Raw genomic sequence first — 25,519 nt, 5'->3', positions numbered from 1 at the left:
GGAAGGGGGGCAATGGAGGGATAAGGGCACATATGTAATACCTTAATCAATAAAGAAAAAATAAAATAAAATAAAAAATAAAAATATCCTCGGATGAAGAAATAACAACAAAGCATCAGGTTTTACTAATCTTCAAAAACAAAACTGTGTGTAGAAGAAAATAATGATTCTTTTTCTTTTATGCAAAACAAAAGAATAATATCACGTAGAATTTTTCTGGAGTGTGAAAACACGAGGTGAATTGACAGTGCTACAGCAACTTTCTCTTTCAGTGAAAGTTCTTATGGGCCTCTCTGAATCACTCACTACAGAAACTAAACCTTGTTTTGGGCATCCCCATTCCTTGTCATTTTAATTTAGTTATTTAAATGCACAATATAAGTTTCCCTGGCAGATGAGATGCTGATCATGGGAGCAGTCTTCTGAGTCAAAACTGAAAAGCAAGTGAGTACTTGTGTATTTTACCATCATTCCAGTTTGTTAAAGAAACTCCTTTGTTTCAAAGCTGCATGAATGATCATCCACAGTCTCTCAAGCTTCTTGTAACAAAGACATCTGCCGGCATAGGACATGTTACTATAATGTGGTAGGCTCATGGGATCAACACCCAAATTATCTACATGTTCATTTCGCTTTCAGGTGATAAAAAAATTTGGCCACAATGAGCCTAACTTGGCTATAAGTTGATTTTCTAAGCCTTTTTCATACTTTAAACTCCACACAAAACTCATTTTGCAGTCTTTTGCATTTTCTTCATTGGTTCTGTCTCTAAGTAACACAGAAGTCTTCAAAGTGTTTTGCCTAAATTAAAATAATAATAATAATTCATTATCTACACAAGTGTGCTGAATCAGATGTGCATTCCATCACAAAGGCAGAGATTAATTTTATTTGTGTTGTCCATTGCATTTCAAGTTTGTATATGAGCTGCAAGAAATGTATGTACGATGTTTATAGCATTGATAAACATCATCTTGCCTGTATGGACAGTCTTTGGACTCTAAAGCCTAACACAGGAATAAATTTGGCTATTTTTCATGTCTCCTACCATAGGACTCACTTAGTCAAGTTACATACATTTAGTTCTTCTAATCTTTTCTCATAAGTCAATCTGTTCAACTCATTAATCTTTCTTGCTCCTTGTCTCCGGTTGTTTACATTTGGTTTACTAAGAAAGTAGCATTTTACTAAAGACTTCCCTCTCTTCTTAACTTCGATTCAAAGGATTATAAACTTCTTGAGAGCAAGAATCATGTTTTCTTGAATTAAAAATGAGTTACAGAAATAAGATGCCTTATTGAAGATAATCTAGCATTGTCTTGCCTTATGCCAGCTGACAATGTTTTAAATCATATTAATTAGGAACACTCCATTTGTTGCTTCCTTCTAGGAAGAACTGAATCACAGCTGAGCATCTTCAGACCTTCACGCTATAGAGGAGTTGTGTGTGCATTTGCGTGTATGTGTATGTGGTGTGTGTGTGTGTGTGTGTGTGTGTGTGTACTACTACTGAATGCCTTGTGGTAAAATAATTATCTTAAAAGAATTGAACTACTTTGTCCCAGTGGGAATTATCATTGTACATGCATCATAACAAGCAGTCCTTGTTTTCCTTTAAAAAAATCATTTGTGTCAAAAGATTTCTGAATTTTCAGTGAAGTAGCATAGCATTCTGTCCATCAAATAATTATAGCCATAATTAACATGTGTTCTTCTCAACTCACTGCTTTGTATAAGATTAAATCCAAAAAGTTTAAATTTGGAGGTAGAATAAAAAACAAATGATAAAGGTAAATATAAGGCCCTTTACTGAAAATAATTTAAAACCCATGAAGAAAAAAAAAATTCTTTTGTATTCAGAAGGGTGGGGAAGTCTGAGGAACAGAAAAATTTAAAGCAGATTTAGGAACTAGAATTTAAAGGAGGATTCATAAGATCCTGACAGGTGGAAAAGGGAATGAGAACTTTTAGGTATTGGGGAAATGGCCTATAAAGAAAAATCTAGATGTTTTAAGTGAAATACTAGAAGGAAATAGACACAAATTATTCAACAGAACACTAATAATATATCACAGCACAATGAAGACTGCAAAATGTGAATACCAAATCCCAATAAATAATAATGTGAACATAGGCCAGATAATTAAATACCATTTTGGGGGTTCTTGGCTTCAACTTGTATGAACAGTTTCCAAGATTTTTCCAGCCCTCAAAATTAAAACTTCAATCTTGAAGGGTATTAAAAAATACCTTTACCAGTAGTTCAGATTAAGATATGAGTAGTTCAGAATTGGCATTAAAAGTACAAAACTGTCCAAACAAATTGTTAGAAAGGCTTTTTATTGTTAGAATGGAGAGAGCAGACTAGGCCAGAAAGACTTTGCCATGACTCTGCCCTTGGTTCCCTAGGTGGCAACCATTCTGCACATGGTTTTTTCTCCAGTCTCTTCCTCAAGTCCCCTCATTCTAGTTGCTCTCTCTTGTAATCCTTTTTTAAAAAAAATATATTTTATTGATTTTTTACAGAGAGGAAGGGAGAGAGATAGAGAGTTAGAAACATTGATGAGAGAGAAACATAAATCAGCTGCCTCCTGCACCCCCTCCCCGCCCCCCCCACTGGGGATGTGCCTGCAACCAAGGTACATGCCCTTGGCCAGAATCGAACCTGGGACCCTTGAGTCCACAGGCCGATGCTCTATCCACTGAGCCAAACCGGTTAGGGCTCCTGTAATCAATCCTTTTTAAGGTGTGACTTAAAATTAGTTAAAAACAAGTCTCCTAGAATGTTACCTACAGAGTAGTTTCAGTTCCGTATCAGTATTAACAGCTCTTGAACAGAAGTTCAACTTTGTTAATGTAACCCAACACCACACTATTTGTGGGGTAGCCCAAACAGTGTTAATAATACCACAAAGCTCACCCACACTCAGTCCCCTGAAGCTATTAACCTTTTCCCTTGCAATACAAGGAAACCACTCCTTTTCTTTTTTTCTTTTTTTAATATATTTTATTGATTCTTTACAGAGAGGAAGGGAGAGAGATAGAGAGTTAGAAACATCGATGAGAGAGAAACACCGATCAGCTGCCTCCTGCACATCTCCCACTGGGGATATGACCACAACCCAGGTACATGCCCTTGACCGGAATCGAACCCGGGACCCTTCAGTCCGCAGGCCAACGCTCTATCCACTGAGCCAAACCGGTTTCGGCGGAAACCACTCCTTTACTATCTCCTTGAGTTTAGGGATTTTATGTTGATCCCAACAACAAACATAGTTGATAACAACAGACCAATTCCATCCTGTTGAGATGAGATTGAGCCCTGATACTATCAACCAACAGACTGTTAATTTATTCCAGTCCTGAACGCCTTCTAATCTGACCATCCAACCAGCAGGGCAAGTTGAGAGTGAAGCATATACTATGATCAGGGGTCTTCTGGCAAGACACTAGAAATTTTCACTGTTCCATGGATTCATGTAATCAGCATTCATTAGCCCTAATGCCACAGCTTTCAATGTCATTAACAAATTCCTTGCTGATATCTAAATACATTACAAGTAATGTAGTCCCTTCATCAACCACGTCTGTTATTTTTAAATTAGAAAAGAAATATAAAACATCTTGTATGATGCTTTGGAATCTAAAGAAAATAAATAAAAACTGGTTATAGTTGCATATACCACCCGGGGGGGGAAAAAACAAAAACCACTGAACAAACTACTGTGCCACAGGTATCTGCTAAAATCAGAAGTTGATCAAAAAAGCTGATCAACTTTTATCATTGACTAGTCTAGCTCCCTAGACTCCACCAGTAATATAAGTCATGAATTATTCCTACAAATCTAGAATTAGAACCAAAAGATTTATGCCTTGCTTCATTTGTCTGAAAACAAAATTTAAGCTTAAAATTTTTAAATATTTCATACATTTTATAGTAGTTTTATATAGTTTATGTACATGTTTGTTTTGATTTTAACTTTTCAAAACCCAAGCTGCATTATCTAAATATGATCAATGTTTCTTTTACAAAAATCAAAAAGTAAATACTGTAGACTATAAGTCTGAATAACACAGACTATTTTATGATTATTTATTGAAAGGGACACAAAACAGGTATATGAGGAGACTGTATTTGCAAGAAGAAGCCAAACATTTCCCTACTATCTCTCTGAATAGTTTACATAGCCTACTTCTTCATTTAAAAATATAGGCAATCCTCCTTAACATTCCATTTAAAACAGGAAGTTACTCCAGAGCAACAAAACCCATCTCTATAATTACCAACATTTTCCTTTTAGAGACATTTCTCCCAAGGAAAGACAATACATTTTCAGTTCAGGATCCCATTCAAATAAGTTGTCATCGTCACAAATTCTAATGTCTGCTTTACTACAGTAGCAGCTGCCAGCAGCTGAGCAAATACCTCGGCCCATCAGGTTCATAGCGGCCAGTGTCTTTCAATAGAGTTTTAGAGTGGAGACGACATTAGGCTCCAGTACATTCCATACCCTGGGCACAGAAGATAATAGGCATTTGGCTCTTGTCCTCCCATGGCAGGATCGGGGAGCACATTTATCTCCCAATTACCACAGGAGAGGAAAACTAAATGCGTACTATTTCCCTGGAGCAAAGCTAAAATATTTATTTTTTAGTCTGTCAAATTGTCAAGGGAGTAGACTTTTAAAAAAAGTAAAAATGCAGATAACTGAATAATTCATCACGGATCTATTCAGGAGTGACTTAACATCCTTGCTTTTACTTAAGGTTAGAAAAAAATTCCTCAGCCACTTAGTCTATCGGTCATATCCTCTTATTTATTTGCTACGAGTTGCCAAGTTCCCAGATACAACGCATGTCTTCTCAATGTGTTACAAAAGGACATACAATATCACTAAATCTGCAGTAAGATCTGACTAAAGAATATTGCATTCAATTTTCAAGATGTTCAATGTTAAATCTTTCTTTCTGTCATAAGTAAGAATTGTTAATACTTAAAATGTCTCCTGGAGCCCTGATCCCGCTCTTACCCAGACTCCTGTAAAGTGTACCCACTCTAAATCAATGTGTTCTGAAACACACAGGGTGATACAAGGAGAATGCCATTTAGCAATATTATCATAAAATCTCCCCAGAATTCAAAAAGTAAAGTATCACAAATTAATTGTAATCCATTGGGGATTTCAAGGATTCTATAGTTTTAAAATATTCTAATAGAAACTTAAAGCCAAGATGGATAAGATCCCAGCAAACCATATTTATTGAGTGAAGGTGCCATTTGTCTTCCGGGCAAGTAACTAAAGGTCATTTGTTCTTCATGGCAAGTGTTGAAAATAGTTTACATTGAAGGTCTGACTTAAAGGAACAATGTGAAACCCCTCTGGCCTAAAATGACCTTTGTATGCCAACCCAGATGTCCAAATCTCTTAACAAGCAAGTGGAGCAGTGATGTTTGCACTCTGATTTCCAGTTACTGCAACTCCCTTTTCCTAAATGTCTCTGATGGAGAAATTAGACTCATCTCCTGCGTGTAGATTTCAATGTACTTGATCAGCTATCGGAGCCCCGCATCAAACTCGAATGTCAGACTGAAGAGGGGCAAGTTCCCAAGCTCTCATTTGTCAAATGAGAGGGAAGTTGTTGGAGAGAGAGGCACTTGGTACACTGTTTAGGGTAGGGGGCTGCTTCCATTCCCCAGTGGGCTGAGTGGGTTTCTGTGTAGTTATCCCACACAGGACTGGCAGAAACCCAGCAAAGCCTCCTCAGAGTCTGCCTCCTTCAGAAGATGAGGGAATGCCAGAAGAGAATAAAGAGAAAAGAAGAGGCCTACAATTAACACAGTGCATACCGCATAGAAATCTCTAAGACATATGCCAGGGACCGCACGTTTTTGGGCAAACTGCACGTTATTTAAATCATCATAATGCACTTTAGGTGTTGTTTTTCAATAATTATAACATTTTTATTTACAAAAACAATTAAACAATTAAAGTTCCTAGTACTTTTTTAACGTATAGTACTGCGTAAAACATTTTCCTCTATGAAGAGGGACCAAACAAAATTTACATAAGTATCTAGATTCGCTCATTTTTCCATGGGCGTGAAAAACGAGAACGCTAGTGAGTGGTCCTTAACAGATGGCACGTGAAACACGAGAAAACTCCTGAGCGGTACGAAATGTGTTAAGGTTGCAGGCAATTTCACTTCCCTAAAAACCCTTGGGCTTCCCAATACCTGGGGACTTTAAGGAATTCTTGCTTCCAGATCTTTCAGTAAAATTCAGAGTTCCCAAGTGGTATAAAATATATACATCTGTCCAATTAACACCAACCCATCATCAGGGTCAAGTTGGCCATATTCCTTGCTGTCCCAAAGACAGGCACCAGGAGGTCTCTTAAGAGAAAACAAGACTCTGATGGATAAAGAGGGATGTATGTTTTCATTTTCTCTTCCAGATCATCTGGGGCTGATTTTTCCCTCTGGCTTTTCTAACCACACATTGGAGTTTCTGTCTGTGAGGGGGGAAAAAAAGCCCACAAATGCACCTAAAACTTTTTCTAACTTTTTTTTATTATATTAATACTAGAGGCCCGGTGCACGACATTCGTGCACTGGTGGTGGGGGTGGGGCCCCTCAGCCCAGCCTGCGACCTCTCGCAGTCTGGGACCCCTCAGGGGATGTCCGACTGCCAGCTTAGGGAACAGGTCTAAGCCGGGAGTCAGACATACTCAGAGGGGTCCTTAGCACTGCCACAGAGGTGGGAGAGGCTTCCGCCACCACCACTGCACTTGCCAGCCATAGCCCGGCTTCTGGCTGAGCGACACTTCCCTTGTGGGAGTGCACTGACCACCAGAGGGCAGCTTCTGTGTTGAGCGTCTGCCCCCTGGTGGTCAGTGTGCATCATAGCGACCGGTAGCTCCGCCATTCGGTCAATTTGCATATTAGCCTTTTATCATATAGGATATAGTTTTTATTGATTTGCAGAGGGGAAGGGAGAGGGAGCGAAAGATAGAAACATTGCCCTAGCTGGTGTGGCTCAGTGGATAGAGTGTCAGCCTGCAGACTGAAGGGTCCCAGGTTCGATTCCAGTCAAGGGCATGTGCCTGGGTTGCGGGCTCGATTCCCAGTGGGGGGAGTGCAGGAGGCAACCAACCAATGATTCTCTCTCATCACTGATGTTTCTATCTCTCTCTTTCTCTCCCTTCCTCTCTGGAATAAATAAAAATATATTTTAAAAAAATAAAAAGAAAGAAAGATAGAAACATCAATGATGAGAGCAGATCATTGATCAGCTGCCTCCTGCACGCCCCCTACTGGGGACAGAGCTCACAAACCAGGCATGTACCCTGACCAGGAATCAAATCAGGATCTCCTGGTTCATAGGTCAACGCTCAACCACCAATGCTCAACCACCCAGCAACGCTGGCCAGAGTCTAACTTTTAATGTGATATAGAAAGACACCTAAATTCCAGTTCACTCCATACTGCTCACAGAGACAAAAGCCTAACAGCAAACCTCGCTGCAGCTCATAAGTCCTCCTGCAGTTCCTGGCAGACTCCGCCTATCCGTGTGCCGCTTTGTCACATTTGGTGGACAAATAATGGCACAGAACACGTTGCCATCAACAGCCCCGACCATTTGTACCACAGCACAGTTTTCTTCAGGCTCCACGTTCTATCAATATTCAGGACAAGAAAAGCAACCAGAGCACCTAGAACAAATTCGGATTTTGGTTAGAACTTGTATGGAGTTCTTAATTTATAAATTGCTTCCTGGAATGCTGCCCTTTGGTTTCCCAAGAGTGTTCTTGAGTTGGGCAATCAACATTCAGGGAGGAAAAAAAAGGAAAGAGATAGATTGCTTTTATAGTATGCGTAATATGATTTTCCTTTTCCTTACTGTACAGTAAATTAGCCTGTTGTCCTTTTTTATGAAGCATTTTCTTTAAAGATGATCATTAGTACTATGCAAGCAAATTTTGAAACAGGTATAAAGCCAGTATGGCTGAGTGTGGCTGAAACCAGAACAGCTATTTTTTTTCCACTTACACAGGAAAATTCAGGGAAAAATTGGTTACATGGGCAACTCACAGTTTCTTTTGGAATGCCTTCATGGAAACTCAGGCTGTATTTGATACACACACCATATTTTTTAATGGTGTCGTGTGGGTGGGTTGGAGACACATGAAGAGCTCCAAAATCCATATAAATATCCAACATGGGCATGGAGAAACTCTCTCATTTCCTTTTTATTGTCTATTGCTCATTTGCTAACTTACTGGTAGCCTGATACTCTAATATTCCTTTATATACATTTTAACTTAACCGTTAGCACCAGGTCTCTAAAACATATGGCTAAAAATGCTATTGCTCCCTCAAAAAGATTTTAAAAATAAAAACACACCAAAAGAGCTGCTGCATTTAAAACAAGAGGTAAGATGAGCTTACGCCTATTCTTTTCAGCCCTAAGCCATCCAAGAGAGACACACAAACCAATAAACAATAAACCTAACATCTCTTTCTTTCTTTCTCTCTTCATGCCAGGGTTGCTGCCTGGGTGGTAGCCATTCATTCTGGCTTGTGTGCACTTGGAGTGAAGGGACTAGTTAATGGGGAAATTACAGATGGCTCCGTATGGTGGGTTCTCTTATTTACATTTGTGGTAAAACCCAAGGCAACTGATCTGTAACCATGACTTGAATTGAGCCCTTACATGGAAATTTTTCCAGCCTGTGGTAGCACCTAAACAGGCTTTCTGGGAAGGGTGTAGGAACCTACTCTTCCTACGGCAGCCTTTGCCAGAGTACTTTATTATACTAATCATGATTGTCCTGAACAGCCCTCCCACACCCATCCTCAAAGCAATGTTTGCTAGAGTCACATGCTGGTGTCTGGTTTAAAAAAAAAAAAAAAATTCTCAGGCAATGCAAATTGATAAAGTTTTGGCTCTGAATGTTAGAAATAATATTGAGTCAAAAACTGAAGATGTACAAAAGTCCTTTGAGGTAGAATAGTAACCAAAGCGGATTAAATTGACTAATATAACCATAAAGAAGAACAAAGGGAGAGGAACTGATGATAGGACAAAAGGGTGGATGTTATGAAGCTCTGATAAACACTGGAATCACATTCAAATCGAAGGCTGTCTACTGCAGTCAACACTCATGCTAAAAGTACATGATGGAACTCAGTTTACCTTCCCTGCACAGTTTTCCTTCATGGCATAAGGAAATGCTTTGCCTCACACCGTTGTAAGGACTTGCTGCTTCACACTCCTCACAGAATTTTATTTTAAGGTCAATTATGAGCTAGCAAGTCACTACACGTTCGGAACACATTTGCCAAATTAGGAACTCAATGTCTTCACTCCAATTAATTGCTTTGAGGAGATAAGTATAAACAACTTTGGTTAAAGCAAGAACTATAAGCAGATACACACTCTCACCCAATTTTTGGTCATAATGAAATCCTTAAACTCAAACTAGTGAAAAGAGGAAGGAAGGAGTACCATCTGTCTCTCCTTCATGTTAGCCTGTAAGCTTCCTAGTATCAGTACCAACGAAAGCTCAACAACTGAAAGAGCTGTTGATGTCGGGAACTAAGTGTCAGGTAATAAAAGAAATAAATGCCTTCTGATTGATTGTCTAGCCTCATTCCCCCTGATTTCAAAGTCCCTGAGAAGATTCATCCTCTTGGTGTGAAGCAAAGATAACAACATTTTCCCCCATAGGAAATATCTTGCCTAAAGGAAAATAAATTGTATACGATGGCACATCCATCTCAGAAGTTTAGTAAAACTGAACACCTGTAAAAAAGTGAAGGATGGGTTCTAGGCCATAGGGGGCAAGACCAGTAATGATTGTGAAAGGATGAAAAGAAATCATTTTATAGACTTTGGTGAAGTTGCTTGAAAAGTCAATGATTCAATCCCCTCAAGTATTAATAGAAACAGATACTCAGGGTTATAATAAACACTTAAAGCCATCTTGTCTCTGGCAAGTGATGCTAAACAATGTTACCATAACCGAATCACTTCTTGGAGTCTACAAGTAATACTTATGTATTTTGTTCTTGATACTTCTGATGAAAATTGGCCTTTTATGAAAGAATAGGCTGTAAAAGCGTATAGATTTATTGCTCAACACAAGGTCTCAGGTGTTGGGTTTAAGATGTAAAGTTTTATGATTATATTAAAAAACTGTTTTAAGAAATAATACATTGAAATAAAATTCTAATATATATGAATATTGTTATAAAGTAAGAAACATTCAACCTGTAAAGATTTTTTTGTGATTTTATTTGAGCCAAACTGTTGACAATTGTCAGGAATCAGAATCTCAACTGTATTGAGATAATGCTCCAGAGAATGACAGTTTTTCACCTTGTTTTATACATTACAATCAAAGGAGACATAAGTGGGTTACATGAAATCCACTGATGATAGATCAGGGAGGTAGGAAAAAGCAAAGTGGGGAAACCTCTGGGATTGGATAAAAAAATAAAATGATAGACACATGCTTCTTTTACATAGGTGGGTACAGGATAGTCATAGTCAACAATTAACAAGACAACAACAGCAATGAGGAAATCTGTGGTCTGTGCCCTGGCCTCATTTGTTGTGCCCTGAGGCGTCCCGAAAAGGGGAAGTTACAAGTTACCGTGACATTCCACAGCTATGATATCTTAGATAGAAAAAGACAGTGGGCTCAGTAAAGATGGAAGATGATCTTTGTCAGGGAAGATACTGGCCTGAGACATGACTACCCACTATAAACTGCTTTTCAATTAAAAGGTTGTAATTTCAGGCCATCCTTTGTGGTTACTTTAGGTCTCAAGTTTGCAAGGCCGCCACCCAGGCCTTCCCTGAGTGAGGCTAGCATGTGGCCCCTTTTTGTACTATTCAAACCTTTTGATGACTTCTTTCCCTCTTCTACTTCATTAAGGACAATATTTTAAGTGTCTTGAGTAAAATTGATAATGTAACAAGGTCTTTCCTGTTTTTCAATCCCTTTATCTACTTTATAAATTGATTTGCCAAAAAGGCGTGGTGGCCTGAAGGAATCCCATCTTTTGTTAGGACTCCTTGCTGGGACTTTGTGAGGCTTGCCTAGCTTACAGCTTCCTCTAAATCAGCCAACCTGTGGGTCGAGACCCCTTTGGGGATCAAACAACCCTTTCACAGGGGTCGCCTAAGACCATCGGAAAACACATATATAATTACATATTGTTTTTGTGATTAATCACTATGCTTTAATTATGTTCAATTTGTAACAATGAAATTGGGGGTAACCACAACATGAGGAACTGTATTAAAGGGTCGCGGCATTAGGAAGGTTGAGAACCACTGCATACCCTTCTTTACACTATGGGGTTTTATTTGTGTGTGGTGATTCAGGGGTTGGGGGATCTATTATCATTTTATTCCATTGAGAAGCCTTAAAATCTCTGTTTAAAAGTCAGTGTCGGCAATACTCAAACTTGTCAAGATCATCAAAAACAAGGAAAGTCTAAGAAACACTCATAGTAAAGAGAAGTCTAAGAAGATGTATTATTGAATGTAATGTGTTATCCTGGATGGAGTCCTACAACAGAAAAAAAAACAAAGGATATTAAAGAAAAACTAAGGAATCAAAGTATAGGCTTTAGTTAATATCAATAATTATTCCTTAACTGTAATGTAAGTAATGTGCCATATTAACGTAAGATATTAATAATAGGGGAAACTTTGTTGGGGTTATATGGGAACTCTTTGACCTGCTACTCTTCTAAAATCAAAAGTGTGTTTTAAAAAGTCAGTGCCAGTAAAAATACAACTGAACCCTCTTTAAATTTAGAAGTATTTGTGTCGTTTGATAACTTGGTCAGTTGTAGAATGTATTGGGTGATGTCAAAGAACAGAAAAAACTGACACAAGCTCTTTAGAAATAATGATATATACTGAGATTCCCTGCCCACAGTGAAAATGATGCTAAGGTTTTCATGCTCTTAATAGAGGGAAAATATCTGGATGAATCGTAGCAATGTGTAGAGCAGACACATAGAGTGGGAGTAACTCTGCACCCTTCTCTTTCCCCCACAGCACATAGGACTAGGCAGGGAAATGAAACACACACATAGCTCCTCTTGCACTTATAAACTACATAAAGGCAAGACCATCGTGAGCCCTGATGGGTTTACTGCTCTCTAAAGAAAGGCAAGGCAAGAAACTGAAATATGTTTTCTAAGCCAGGCCTTCCAATAAAAATGACAGTGGATAATAATACCTTTGAAAGCTTTAAAGTGCTTCACATTTATTATTTCATCTTATCCTCACAACTGTATGAAACAGACAGCATAGATTATTATTGTTATCATAATATATGGAGAAAACAGAGACATGAAAAGGTTATGAAATTGATCTTAAGTCACATCTTAAATAAATAACTGAATTCAAGTGAGGATCCAACTCTCCCAACTTCAACCTCCCACCTGAGAATAATGTACTTTCAAGAAACAAATTTTCTTATCTTAATATTGTGTTTTATAGTCCAACACACACCATTCCTAGTATAACAGAAGTCTATGGTGAGGCAATTCCAATGAACCACAATTTCCTATAAAATATTAATGTTCAACAAGGTGAGTAGGCCATGCTAGTGTGAGAGAAAGTTGATCACTCTTTCCCTCAATATCAGTGCAATAAAAAAAAAAAAATACTGAAAATAGCATTGCTTACAAAATTATTTACAGAATTCAACAGATTCATCTCCAAGCATTACAACTAGAGTGCCATTAATGTTGGATCTGACTGTTGCATGTTATCTTTATCTTAAAAAAGTTATTTTATCCTCCAATACCATGAGAGCATGGCAACTTGGAATATTCACTTGCTAATTTGCCATTAAGAGGCACATTTTGAAAGTTTCTAAAAAAAAAGGGTTAAAGTCCAACTTGTTTCCAATGAGCCACTATCAAATTAAAGATATCCAGGTATAAACTGGTATTTACTCAAGGCAGTGAAATTTAGTTCTTGTGCAATTCGGCCATAACTAAAAAATGTATCCAAGTGGTTTAGTCATTCAGTGCAGGATGGTCTTAGGCGACCCCTGTGAAAGGGTCATTCGACCACCAAAGGGGTCACAACCCACAGGTTGAGAACCGCTGGTAAAGTGAGGTTCCAAGAGAGTCCTTTCCTGGCAAAGTCAAAGACGGAGGTGGGATTTGACTCTGGATAATTTCATGGGCACTGCACCTGAATATGGACCTAATATGAATAAAGCATAGCCCCTGTGTATTGGGAACATAAGTCTAATCAAGGGAAGCCAGTATAATTAGGTACAGAATCAGAACACTTGAAGGGAATAATATTCATATATTCCTCTTGTTCTATTTCCTTCCTCTACAAATGAGCCCCAAAACTAAAGTCCTAAGAAAGTAATTCAGAAAAGGCAATTCACAGAACGTTTCTCAGGAACTTTTTAACCTGCTTTCACTAAAGAGTATCAACCAATAATGAATCTGGATGCAGGTTTCTTTTCAGTTTCAGAGCACATTTGAGAACAATGGCTACTATGAGGTCAACTTCCAGAATAACAACATCAAAAACATACAAGTCATTTCCGGTTTAGTTTCAAGGATCTGATTAAAGACTGTGTTTTAAATTGTGAAGTGTATCTCATGACATACTAACATCTGAAATTGCATCATTTATGAATAATTACCTATTAACTAATATACCCATACAAGCTATAGATTTGAGACTAAAAGTCAAAAGAACCACAGGGTTAGGGAGAGTGTGCTAGGGCAAGGAACGCAGACATAGGTCTAAAGCAGTGGTTCTCAACCTTCTGGCCCTTGAAATACAGTTCCTCATGTTGTGACCCAGCCATAAACTTATTTTTGTTGCTACTTCATAACTGTAATGTTGCTACTGTTAGGAATCATAATGTAAATATCTGATATGCAGAATGGTCTTAGGCGACCCCTGTGAAAGGGTCGTTCGACCCCCAAAGGGGTCGCAACCCACAGGTTGAGAACCACTGGTAAAGTGAGGTTCCAAGAGAGTCCTTTCATGGCAAAGTCAAAGACAGAGGTGGGATTTGACTCTGGATAATTTCTGTTATAAATTACTCTAGGCTTTTAAACCATATTTGAGAATAAACATGATGTAAACCCCATAACTTTAACTTATTGCCATAGAATAAAGTTACATGATTTACTTTATGGGACTGAAATAGCTTAATCTCGTAACCAAACAGATTTGAAGCTGAAGAACAGTATCCTTTATACCCTTTGATCCAAAAGGTATGGAGGGTTTTGTATGTGTGTGTGTGTGTGTGTGTGTCTTTTGGGGCGGGGGAAGGGGTATAGAACTCCAGAATCTTAATAACTGCAATTTCTGCTCATTTTCAAGCAACCCCTACACAAGCAAAAATACCTATAAAGAAGAGTAATGACTAAATATTGAGAGGATATTTAAACTTGACCCAAACTTATTGAAAAAGTCCATTTGAACTACAAACCCCTGGAAACATGGTTTGCTTCTGTCCTTCATGGCTTTGTCTATATGAAAAAGAACATTAATTACAGAAAGTATCATTCATTTTTAACACTTCTCCCAGATCCTTTATCTTCCAAAAATAATCCAGCTTTACTCTCATGTTTAAGGAAATAAGAATTCCAGAAATCTTAATCGCCTGGCTCAAAGTACCCAAGCACCCCAATTTCCAGGTGACTTATGTAATATTACTGGGAGTAGCAGGAGAGAAACAAAACAACTGTACAAAAAGCCTTGAGGGATTTTTCTATTTGGCTGGTTAAAATGTTCAGAATTATTTAAGAGTTGGAAAAGGAACAATAAACCACACCCTCAAAGTGCTCCAGTCTGAATTCCACCATTAGTTTTGTACCATGTTTTAACAATCCAAAATTTCAGTGTATTCATGAAACTAAACGGAACGAGCACGCCAAACCTGTGCTGATGTAACCTGAGCTTGCCTGAAATAAAACTTCTAAAACATAATTTTATTAAAGAACATAGACTGAATTTATTAGTTAACACTTACTGCTTATGCATATACAAGTTCACTGGCTTTTTCCCAAGGTAAAAAAATGCTCATCTCTCCACTATTTGTGGTTTCTACAAGTGCCATTAAGCATGAAATTTCTTATGACACAGAGCTGTCTGGGACTTCATACTGAGGAAGCTGTTAGAAAATGATCTCACCTATAACATAGTCCTTCAACAAAGATGCTAAAGATAGTGCTAATAACACACATAATGATACAAGTTCTACAACATGATATCAGCAGGGTTATAGTTTCTCACATAATTTTATAGTTGGATCAATTATGGAGGAAAATTAATAAGTTATACTTAGATAGTGACTTTTACCTCTCTCCGAAATATTGTTTGCTATATGTCTCAGATGCCACACAAGAAAAAAAAAGTTTTTGTCACTCTGTTTCACCTTATTAACTACCAATAGAATCATCCTAAAATCCCAGATAATGTGGGCAAAGAGGTCAAGGATTGATTTGAGAGCCTGGAAGAATTTTAACAAGAGGCTTGCAACAGTGACATTGTGGAGAGCCTTTGTTCTAATGTTTTGGTGATTTATTTATTAGGTCTTTGTCATATGCCAGGCATCATTCTCAGTGTTTCGCATGGCTGATTTCAGTTAAGATTCATGGCAGACTAATAAGGTAAATAATAGTATCACCATTTGACTCATGTGGAAACAAAGTCCAAAAGAAATTAAGTAACTTTCCAAAGATCCAGCAAGTCACTGACAGAGCTGAGGTTTCTGCTCAGACAATCTGACTCCCTAATTCACCCTCTTATCCCCTTTGCTGTACTACGCCTATCATATTAGATTATGCTCTTTCCATCTCTTTCTTCTTCAAAGGATCATGATTATGGCCACCAGTAAAGTTCCAAGTATAAACTTGACTCTTTCTGCTTCAGTGAAATATTAATTTCAAACACCTACGACAATAATTTCTCAGAATCCCCCAATTCATTCATTCAATAATCCCACAAATATTTACTGACTGCCTCTTATATATGAACAAAACTGACTAATACATCATTCCTACCCCAAAAGAGTTAATAATCCATTACTTTAAAAGGGCTATACAAATAATTGACATAAATTAAATGAATTGCAAAGAATCAGATCATTACCCTCTTGTGCCTAAATCTTTGCCAAGAGCTTCAAATCAACACACTTTGCACTGGTTCACAAATCCCTACATGAACTTGCCTCTCCCCAGCTGTCTCAGGGCATCTCTTACTACTAAGCCCTTGGCTCAGTGTGCTGCAGACACTTGACCTTCCTCTTATTCTTAGAACTCACCAAGATTTCTACTGTCTCAAGACCTTTGTGCCTTTTTCCCCTTCTCCCAGATCTTCCCAGGGCTGGCTCCTTGCTTTCAAGTCACAGCCTAAAATGACCTTCTCCAAGAGACCTACCCAGAACCACCCAATCTAATCTGGCCTACACTCTCTTTCCCCCTACCCCATAATTATGATAATTTTATCATTATTATCTCATGTATTCATAGCATGTATTGCCATCAGAAATTAAAGTATTTTAAAGTTGTATTTGCTTATTTATGGTCTGCAACCCCACCCTCAACCAGAAGGCAAGGCCCATAAGACCAGGAGCTTTGTTCTTGCATTTCCTGGACAAGAAAGTTTTCACAAGTTAATAGCATGAGATACGCACTTTAAAAGAGAGGTGGCAACTGAGCAAAGATGAATTCTATGGGCACTGCAAGGACAGAGAATAGCAGGAGCAAATACGCAGAGGAGGGGGTCTACAGCATGTTCAGGAAAGATGGAAAGATAAAAGTAGAACAGTTTAGATGGAAGGTACACGCCCAAACATAGGAGAAGTAGATTGAGAGAACATTATGGAAGGTCTCCAGTGTCAGGAGGGATCCACAGAATGCTTTATAGCAAAGAAGTGGCATAGGCAAAGCATAGCATAGCATTGGATAGATTAACAGCAAAGGATACTAATAACACTTTTCAGTGGTTCTCAACCTGTGGATCGCGACCCCCTGAAAATTCATCCTGCATATCAGATATTTACATTACGATTCCTAACAGTAGCAAAATTATAGTTATGAAGTAGCAATGAAAGTAATTTTATGGTTGGGGGTCACCACAACATGAGGAACTGTATTAAAGGGTCGCAGCATTAGGAAGGTTGAGAACCACTTCAAGTCATTCTGATTAAAAAAAAAAAAAACTAAAAATCTCTGCCTTTTTTAAAAATAGAAAACTCTCAAAAGAGAACAGAAGAACTATGAACTTGGTGCTATTAACTACTGGAACAGAAAGTACAATGTTATGAAGTATAAAGTTGAACATAATGATGAAATGTGTTTCTCTAATATCTGTTCAAAAGCCTTTTGCAAAATAAACACAGATTTATTATATCAAACCACCCAGAGTGAGTCATCTCTTTGGAAGTGCGTTTCTGGCCTCTTCTTTCCTCGGGCCTCGAATTCTTTCGGAAAGTCACGCAGATTAGTGGCCTGATGACAGTACAGAAGTCAGAACTCAGAACCCTAAATCCACTTCTGCCACCGATATGTTGCCTGACATGGAGCCTTATGTCACTTTTGCATTTGCAAAATCTTTATGTGGCAAATGTTTTCTAAATTAACTCATCAGTGACTGGCAAGTAATATAAATTTTCTAAATAATCACACTAATACATCAAAGTACATAGTTAGCCTTTTAATGAAGTCCCTTAAAAAGTAGTATTGCACTACCCTATACTTAATTTTTTTCTCAATGAGGCAGTGAAAGTAGAAGTATTCACATTGACGTATAGGATAACCCAAAAAATGTATATACACAGTTGGAGTAGTTATAAAGGCTATGTGTATTAAAATACATTTCATTTTCAAAATTGAGCTATCAGCTGTTAAAGTATGTATACATTTGAGGGGGGACACCCTGTATGTGGATGTGTGCCCTACAAACAGTGGCTCAGTCCTTAAAATTTCCCAGATAACAAAATTGAAAAAAGTGCTTTTTAAAAGACATGACGATGTAAACACAAGGAAGTTTAAAATAACATTTGTATAAACTGTTTGAATTGAAGAGAAAAAAACACACACCCAAAAGACTTTTGTCAGAATAAAAAGAAAACAAATCCCAAATCCTGACAGCAACATAAAAGCCAAATTCTCCCCCTTCCTTTCATAATGGCTTTTCTATTGAGTTTCATTTTGACCTTTCATTACTTTCCCAACGTTGAAGGATATTGCCTTTCAAAACTCCCCATTTCTCTGCCGGTTGTACTAGTCTTCTTTCCCCCATTGTTGAGAGTTCTTAGCCACCGCCATCCAAGTGTTGGCCTCCCCTAACAAATAGAAACCAGCATTTTTACACACTTTCCACTTTAAATTCATACCCTGCATTAAAAAAAAAAAAAAGAAAGAAAGATAACCACTAATCCATAAACATACTGAGAAAGAGAAAAGGTGGTTATTCTTGGCTAGAAAAGAAGCCATGTGTATTATATTCAGTCAATAGCCAATGCCCCTTTCCCCCCACCCCCTCTGCGGCAACAGGATGTTCCACGTAGGAAAGAAAAAACAGCCTTCCTTCATCAGTCAGAGCTGCGAGGAGGGTGAACCAACTGCATGATCTGATTGATAAAGTTTCATCACAAATTAGCCCATCTCTTTGATGAAAACAAGCAAGGCAGCGACTACCACAATTTCGTCCTCATAAATTAGTCAACCAGACACACACTACACAGAGCTTGCCACATGAGGGGCAAACTAATTTAATTAATTCATACACAGCACCTCATTAAGAGCAGGTTTAGCACTAAGGTTGTGATCTTGTTGAGTCTGCATTATTCTCCACAAAGATGCCCTCTTAGTTGTCAGGGATGAGAGGCCCGGAGAGGGGCAAGATATATGTCTCTGTGTAGCTCTGCAGCTGAGAAAATCTAGCCAAGGGAAGAATAACATGAACAGGCTCTATATTCCCCCAACCCAAGGGGGCATATTCAAGACTTTAAGCATTAGAGCATTAGTGTTCATGTGAATAGGTTACATTTTACTTTTGCTTTTATTATATGTTCCAAACTTTCAAATAGTACTAAAAACAAATACATGTCCTCACTGGCACAGTACAATTCTTAGCTGATATAGTAAACAAGGGGGGAAAAAAGATAGAAAATGGATTGTATGTAAAATGAACTTGTATGCATAGTTTTTTATCAATTCATAGGACAAGATCTTAGTTTCTAAATACCTTTCTCAATTGGTATGTAGCTGCAGATAAGAGGACTCTTTGAAGTAGCTGATTCCAGTGATGGGGCAGGGAAAAGACAAGATGAGCCTGTAACTTCTTATGGTGCCAGAAAGTAAGAAAGTTCTAGAAAAACACACACACACACACACACACACACACAAACAAAAACCCAGGAGCCTCTTAAAAGAACCCAGGAATCAACCTGAACAGTTCCCAAAGGCCAAAAAACAAATGATTTGAGCAACAAAATAATAGTTATTAGTAGATTATAAATCATAAAATAAAAATAAATATCCATGAGTCTGAGATGTGGGATTAATTTATTAGTGGTGCAAATTAATTATTGAATATGCAAACAAATAAATTGGGGAGAAGGAACAGCTCTTCCCTAAGAAAGGTTCCAAATAAATGAAGGCAATGCAAAATCACCATTCGAACACTATAGTAATGATTGTTGCAAGCAAGATCTATCCATGGGTGCTACAACCAGTGGGAAAAAGTTCAAAAAGAAACAAGATATTTGCATAATCTCTTGTATTTAGCCTCAAGACATTTATTAATTCAATGGGTAAAATAGAAAATTGGCAATGAAGAAATAGAGCAAATATCACCTTAACCAAGTTATCAAGATGAACATAAACATAGTGTCATAAAAACAGTGTACTTCCTCATACGATGCCCTTAGAAAAACATGTCACTTCTGTGGTATTTGGTCAAAAATGCATATCCTCAATCTGATCATGATAAATCAAACCCAAACCGAAATATGTTCGACAAAAGAACTGACCAGTAATTATCAAAGTTGTCAAGGTCATGAAAGACAAGGTCATGGTGGAAGACTTATCACCGATTGGAGGAGATGAAGGAGATGCAATGCAATGTGGGATTCTGGATAGGAACTAAGAGCAGAAAAATAACATTAGAGGAAAAACTAATTTAGAAACAATATTATATACATATTAATTTCCTGGTTTGGATCACTGTACTATAATTATATAAATTGTTAACATTAGCACAAGCTGAATAAAGGATACAAGTAAACTCTATATCATTTTATAACTGTTCCATAAGTCTAAAATCATTTCAAAATTAAATATGTTTAAAGAAAAAAATCACAGACCAAAAGGAAGAGGGGATAGTGTCAGAGATTCTACAAGGAAGCTGATAAAACTCACTGTAGAACCACTAGTGTAAATGAATAGTCATCCAAATTAAATAGTTACTTTTTTTTGTTGTTTCTCATATTAGAAATCCAAAGTTTTTCAAACCATTTTATTGGAGAAATAGAGTAAATGTTTTACTTTCTTTAACTCTAAGGCTATTTCCCTGTGGCCTTGCTTCATAGCGGTCTTTTAAAATATAATTAATAGCTGCTAGTTGGTTAAATTGGCTCCCTTATAATCTAATTTTCTTATGAGACTATTCTAATCATTATTACACATAATACTTTCAACACGTATGCCTTTAAACTGAAAGTATCAGATGCTAGGCCATGTCAACAGCTCCAATGTGCTTATTCTTACAGGACTATTTGGTTACTGATCTAAATATGAAGCCAAGACAAACTTTAGGGCCCTAAAAATAATGTATTCAAAATATTAAACATTTTCAAATATATAAAAATTATAGGTCACTAAAAGGCTTTTCACTTAAAAATATACCTAATTCGCAGGTATATATATATATTTTTTTTAATATATTTTTATTGATTTCAGAGAGGACAGGAGAGGGAGAGAGAGATAGAAACATCAATGATGAGAGAGAATCACTGATTGGCTGTCTCCTGCACGCCCCCCCACTGGGGATCAAGCCCAAAACCCAGGCATGTGCCCTTGACCGAAATTGAACCTGGGACTTTTCAGTCCGCAGGCCAACACTCTATCCACTGAACCAAACAAGCTAAGGCACAGGTATATTTTTAAGAGTAAAAATAGTTATCAATAAAATATGCAAATATAGCTACTTTAAGTAGAATTAATGTTATTACACAAAAAATACAAGTATGCCACAATCTCTTTCATGGCAAACCTAATATTTAAAGCATATGTAAATTATTTTCAAAATACCCATCATGTTTCCAAAATTAACGACAAATGCAAAAAGAGTAGAGAACTACATAAATAAATTGTATACAGAGACATTCAAACAGAACCTACTCTTCTTTCTTTTTGCTCACAATGGCTAATGATATGAACTCTAACTCTAATTTTCTTTCTTTTTTAAACAAAACCTGATCTTCTTTGAGTTCATATAGACCTTGATGAGTGAGTGGATTAAAAAGCCTAGCAAACTGAGCCTAGAGCTAATCCGAAAAGGTGCAATTGCAATATTTCCAACCACCGAGGCTGTTCTCACTTTTTTTTTCATGCTGCATTTAAGATAAGATGAGGTGCAAATGAGGAAAAAAAAGATCAAAACTATTTCAAGTATTACCTCTCAATCCCAGGGTTTGCAAACTATGCAGAGAAAGGAGGCAATACAGATAAGGAAAGACTAAAAACCAGAATCTTTGTAGGAGTCTTTGGGGATTTAATGGCAGTAACTAGGAAAATAGTTTGAGATCTGACCACGTTGTGCACTTATGCCTGAATCAGGAAAAGACAAGGAAGCCCCATTGTGGCCTGTTTGTTGTTGACTTATTTTTTAAGCTTCAGAAACAGTGGCTCAAACTGCTAACTTGGATCAGTACCTGTATAATATCACTACTGGGCTTGGAAAGGACAGCTTGCAATGTGGAAAACCTTGAGTTCTATCAGCAACAAAGAAAGAAGCCATAGAAACAAAAGAGACAGTTAGAGGAATAGGATCAATATAGAGAACAGATGTTATGGAAATGAAAAAAATAAGAAAAAGGTGGTGGTTTCTTGAGATGTTATTGAATTATGTAACAACTGAAAAAAATTTAGAACAGTCAGTATGTGCCATGCTTTTAGCATGGACCTTCTTTTGAATATGTCAATATTTAGCCACCAGGTAAATAAACCTAACCATAAGAACTGTGTAAACACACCCAGAGAAAACAGGTGCTCTGGTAACAAAACCTATTCACAGCATCACACTACTGTTATACAGCTAAGTTCCTCTCCATCTGAGGCAACCAACCAGCCAAGTGGATCCAAAAGCAATTTTTTCTTTATTTTACAGGCCATTAATACACAACTTCTCAAATACATGCCCATGAGTGAATCAATATTTATGTCAAACACTGTCCTAATAATGTATGTCATTAAGATTAAGATTTTACTGCTCCCACACCTGGAAGAGGAAGGTTTGGGGACCTGGGGGTGTTGCGTATGGTGGTGGTGCAGCAAGCGGAGGGTAATTTCTCCAACAAATACACACTTCTATATTCATTGGCATTTCCTACCTTTCCTATTTCTCAAGCCCTTTCTACAGCTCTGTCCGGTACAGCTGAAGCACACATTTACTGCATTTTGTTCTAAGCATTTCATGCATCTGTACTAATTTAATCCTTAAAAAACTACTATGAGGTTAAATTACTAGAGATAATGAGATTGAGATATGGGAGTCATCCAAGGTAAATAATGGTCAAGCTGGAATTGAGTTTAAGGGTGTTGGTGCCACATCTGATATTCTTCAATCTCTACTATCTCTTTCATAGTTTGGGGAATTTCTACATGTTATCTTTTGGAATGAGTGAATGGTACCAACACATGACTCACTTCACTCAACATGCCTTTAAAGCACTAACCGCCCTTCCCACTTCTTTGTCATAAAAAACCCCGTTGCAGTCCCTAGACCTGTGGGCTCCGAGCCTTTGACTCACTGCCACTTCAGGTTGGGCGAGTCCCTGCCTCTTCGGTTCCACTTCCGGAAGACAGAACTCCCCATTGCCATCTCCTTACATCCCTGAGCTAGTGTGAGATTTTTCTTACCCCATCTGTTGAGTTCCTATGGATAATTAAAGAAATAAGACTTACATAAGAAAATAAAGAGCTAGTTATTATTCATTGGAAAGCTCAGAACTAGTTTTTTTAAAAGTCGGACTGTTAATTGAAGTAGTTTAATTACTTCAAGCAGCAAACACATAAAATATATTGTCTAAATGGGTATGTCATATTTCATGTGCAAATGAAAGAAGGTAAAATGTGGGTCTGTTGGGATAGGACTCTCACAGTATATACTTCTGACTCACACCGTAAGTGGAAGTTATGAGAAATCGGAATATGTCTTACTATGTGTATGAGGTTGGCTTACTGATCGAGTTTTAAGGTCAGGCAGATGTTTTCCAAAATTTCACATGAGTAGAAACCTGTTTTATTCCATTTCTGGGCACAAACATTAAGGGCCCTATTTTAAGGAATGGACACCTTTGAGAATCTGATAAAGGCTATGATTTCTTCACACACACACACATGCACACACACATACCCACACAATACATAGACCTAAAATTGTATACACAATTTCATGGAAGCCGTAAGCCCCTGAAAGTCATCCATGGACTGGTTTAAGAACCCCTATTCAAGGCATAAACAGCACAAAAAAAAGCTTACACTTTGAAAGGATAGCATTTACAAAGTTCATTTGTGTATCATGGCTTTAAATTTAACATGGACCACACTCTTCATAGATATAATTTTTATTAATAATGATTTCATCAGGACAAGCCCCCAAATCTAGCTTTAATAATACCTTTTAGACCACAACCATTTATAGTTTATTCACGTAGAAAACTTATTCTGTCTTCCACTTGGGGCCAAAAGTCCAGCCCACCCAGGGAAACACTGGCATCGCCCTGGTGTGTGTCTTTCAGATCTTTTATATGCAAGCAGAGGAGCAGCGTCAGGACGCATTCTCCTCCCCGGCCTGCTGTCCACCCAGAGGGCTGTGCGCCTGGCCTTTGGAGGCAGAAGACATAAGCTTAGAGCTCCGCCAATCAGTGCAGCTTCCTGAGGGCTCCTCCCAGTGTAAGTGAGCTTCCTGCCATTTTAAACGTATTTATGGGAATGTTGAGAATAATTTGACACTAGACATTTTTACCTTGTGAATTAACTTTCAGACTTTTCTTCATGGAATAACAATAACAACAACAACAATATGGCAATATTTCTATATGTGATTTAAACATTAATGGGTCCTTTCACATTAAAAACAATAATGAAAAGATACAAGTAACTACAGAAGAAAAAAAAAAAAGCAAGATGCTAACATGCTTAAGAAATCTGTCCTTGGATCCTACTGTGGCCAAATTGTTCAATCTAAGGTTAATTCATTTTAAAAATCTGTGCAAGTCAAAGATGAGAGTTCTGTAACAACAAAGAAACTTTCAATAACTACTTCTAAAGCCCCCAAACCTCAGCCTATAAACACCATCAGTGAGACAGTGAAAAGTCACAGAGCCTCAATGTGATGACTACCACCACATTTGTGAGGACTACATCTCACAACGAACAACTTTTGCATCCTCCTATTAGAAGTCACCACAATAATAGCCATAACACTCAGGACTACCTGAAACAAGGCATCAGTAGAACCTCTGCCAATGTTACCATTCGGAAAGGGTCTCATAAGAAAGAATCACTACAATTAAATCCAGTTTTATCTAGTGTCAAAACCAGTTCTTCTCAGGAAGTAAAAAGAAATAAGACATCAAGAAGCATCACATCTGAAATCACAGCCAGGCTTGCTTCATCTTCTGATATAATATCAAACTGATAGAAAAGTCAAAAGCCATTGACCAGCGCAGACATTCTAGTACTAAAGCAAAAGCAACTATCAATAGCAGATGGGCTCAGCCCAAAGAAACCCTAGAAAAGGGTAAAGCTCACCTGAATGAGCAGAGAGCTAGCAAAGGTAGAATGCTGAAAAGGCCTCCTAGCTCAGTAGTTACACAGCCTGAACCTGAAGGACAAAATGAAAAACCAGTTGGGTCCTGTCGGACTACCATGGCAGAAGATGAACAAAGATTATTTACTGAAAAGGTAAACAAGACATTTTCTGAATGCCTAACCTGATTAATGAGAGATGCCCAAAGGAAGAAATATTGGACACACTGAATGACCTGATTAAAGTTTTTCCAGATGCCAAAAAACTTGTTAAATACTGGATATGCCTTGCACATGTTGAACCATTCTCAAGCTCTGTTGGAAGTATCATCTCAGTCTATGAGAAGGCCATTCTGGCAGGAGCTCAGCCTGCTGAAGAAATGTGACATGCTATTGTAGGTATTCTAACAGTGACGATTTGAGAAAAAGTGAAATTTGGAGAAAAATTTAAAGAGACTTGTGC

General features: G+C 37.7%; 1 protein-coding gene and 1 pseudogene across 2 annotated transcripts in view; one reads left to right on the top strand and one right to left on the bottom strand.

Annotated features, from left to right (window-relative positions):
- The window catches only part of SOX5 (SRY-box transcription factor 5), a 966,957-nt gene that overhangs the window by 890,192 nt on the left and 51,246 nt on the right, over positions 1 to 25,519 (bottom strand). The window lies entirely within an intron of this gene.
- Positions 20,081 to 25,478, top strand: LOC308513960 (cytoskeleton-associated protein 2-like; annotated as a pseudogene). Its single transcript has 2 exons — positions 20,081 to 20,147; positions 24,397 to 25,478. The product of its transcript is annotated as a cytoskeleton-associated protein 2-like (transcript).

The sequence above is a fragment of the Myotis nattereri genome, assembly GCF_964212035.1.
Source record: "Myotis nattereri genome assembly, chromosome: 2".
In the NCBI taxonomy this organism is placed as follows: domain Eukaryota; kingdom Metazoa; phylum Chordata; class Mammalia; order Chiroptera; family Vespertilionidae; genus Myotis; species Myotis nattereri.
Note: the sequence above shows the minus strand (reverse complement) of the source record. Positions and strands in the feature narration are given on the sequence as shown.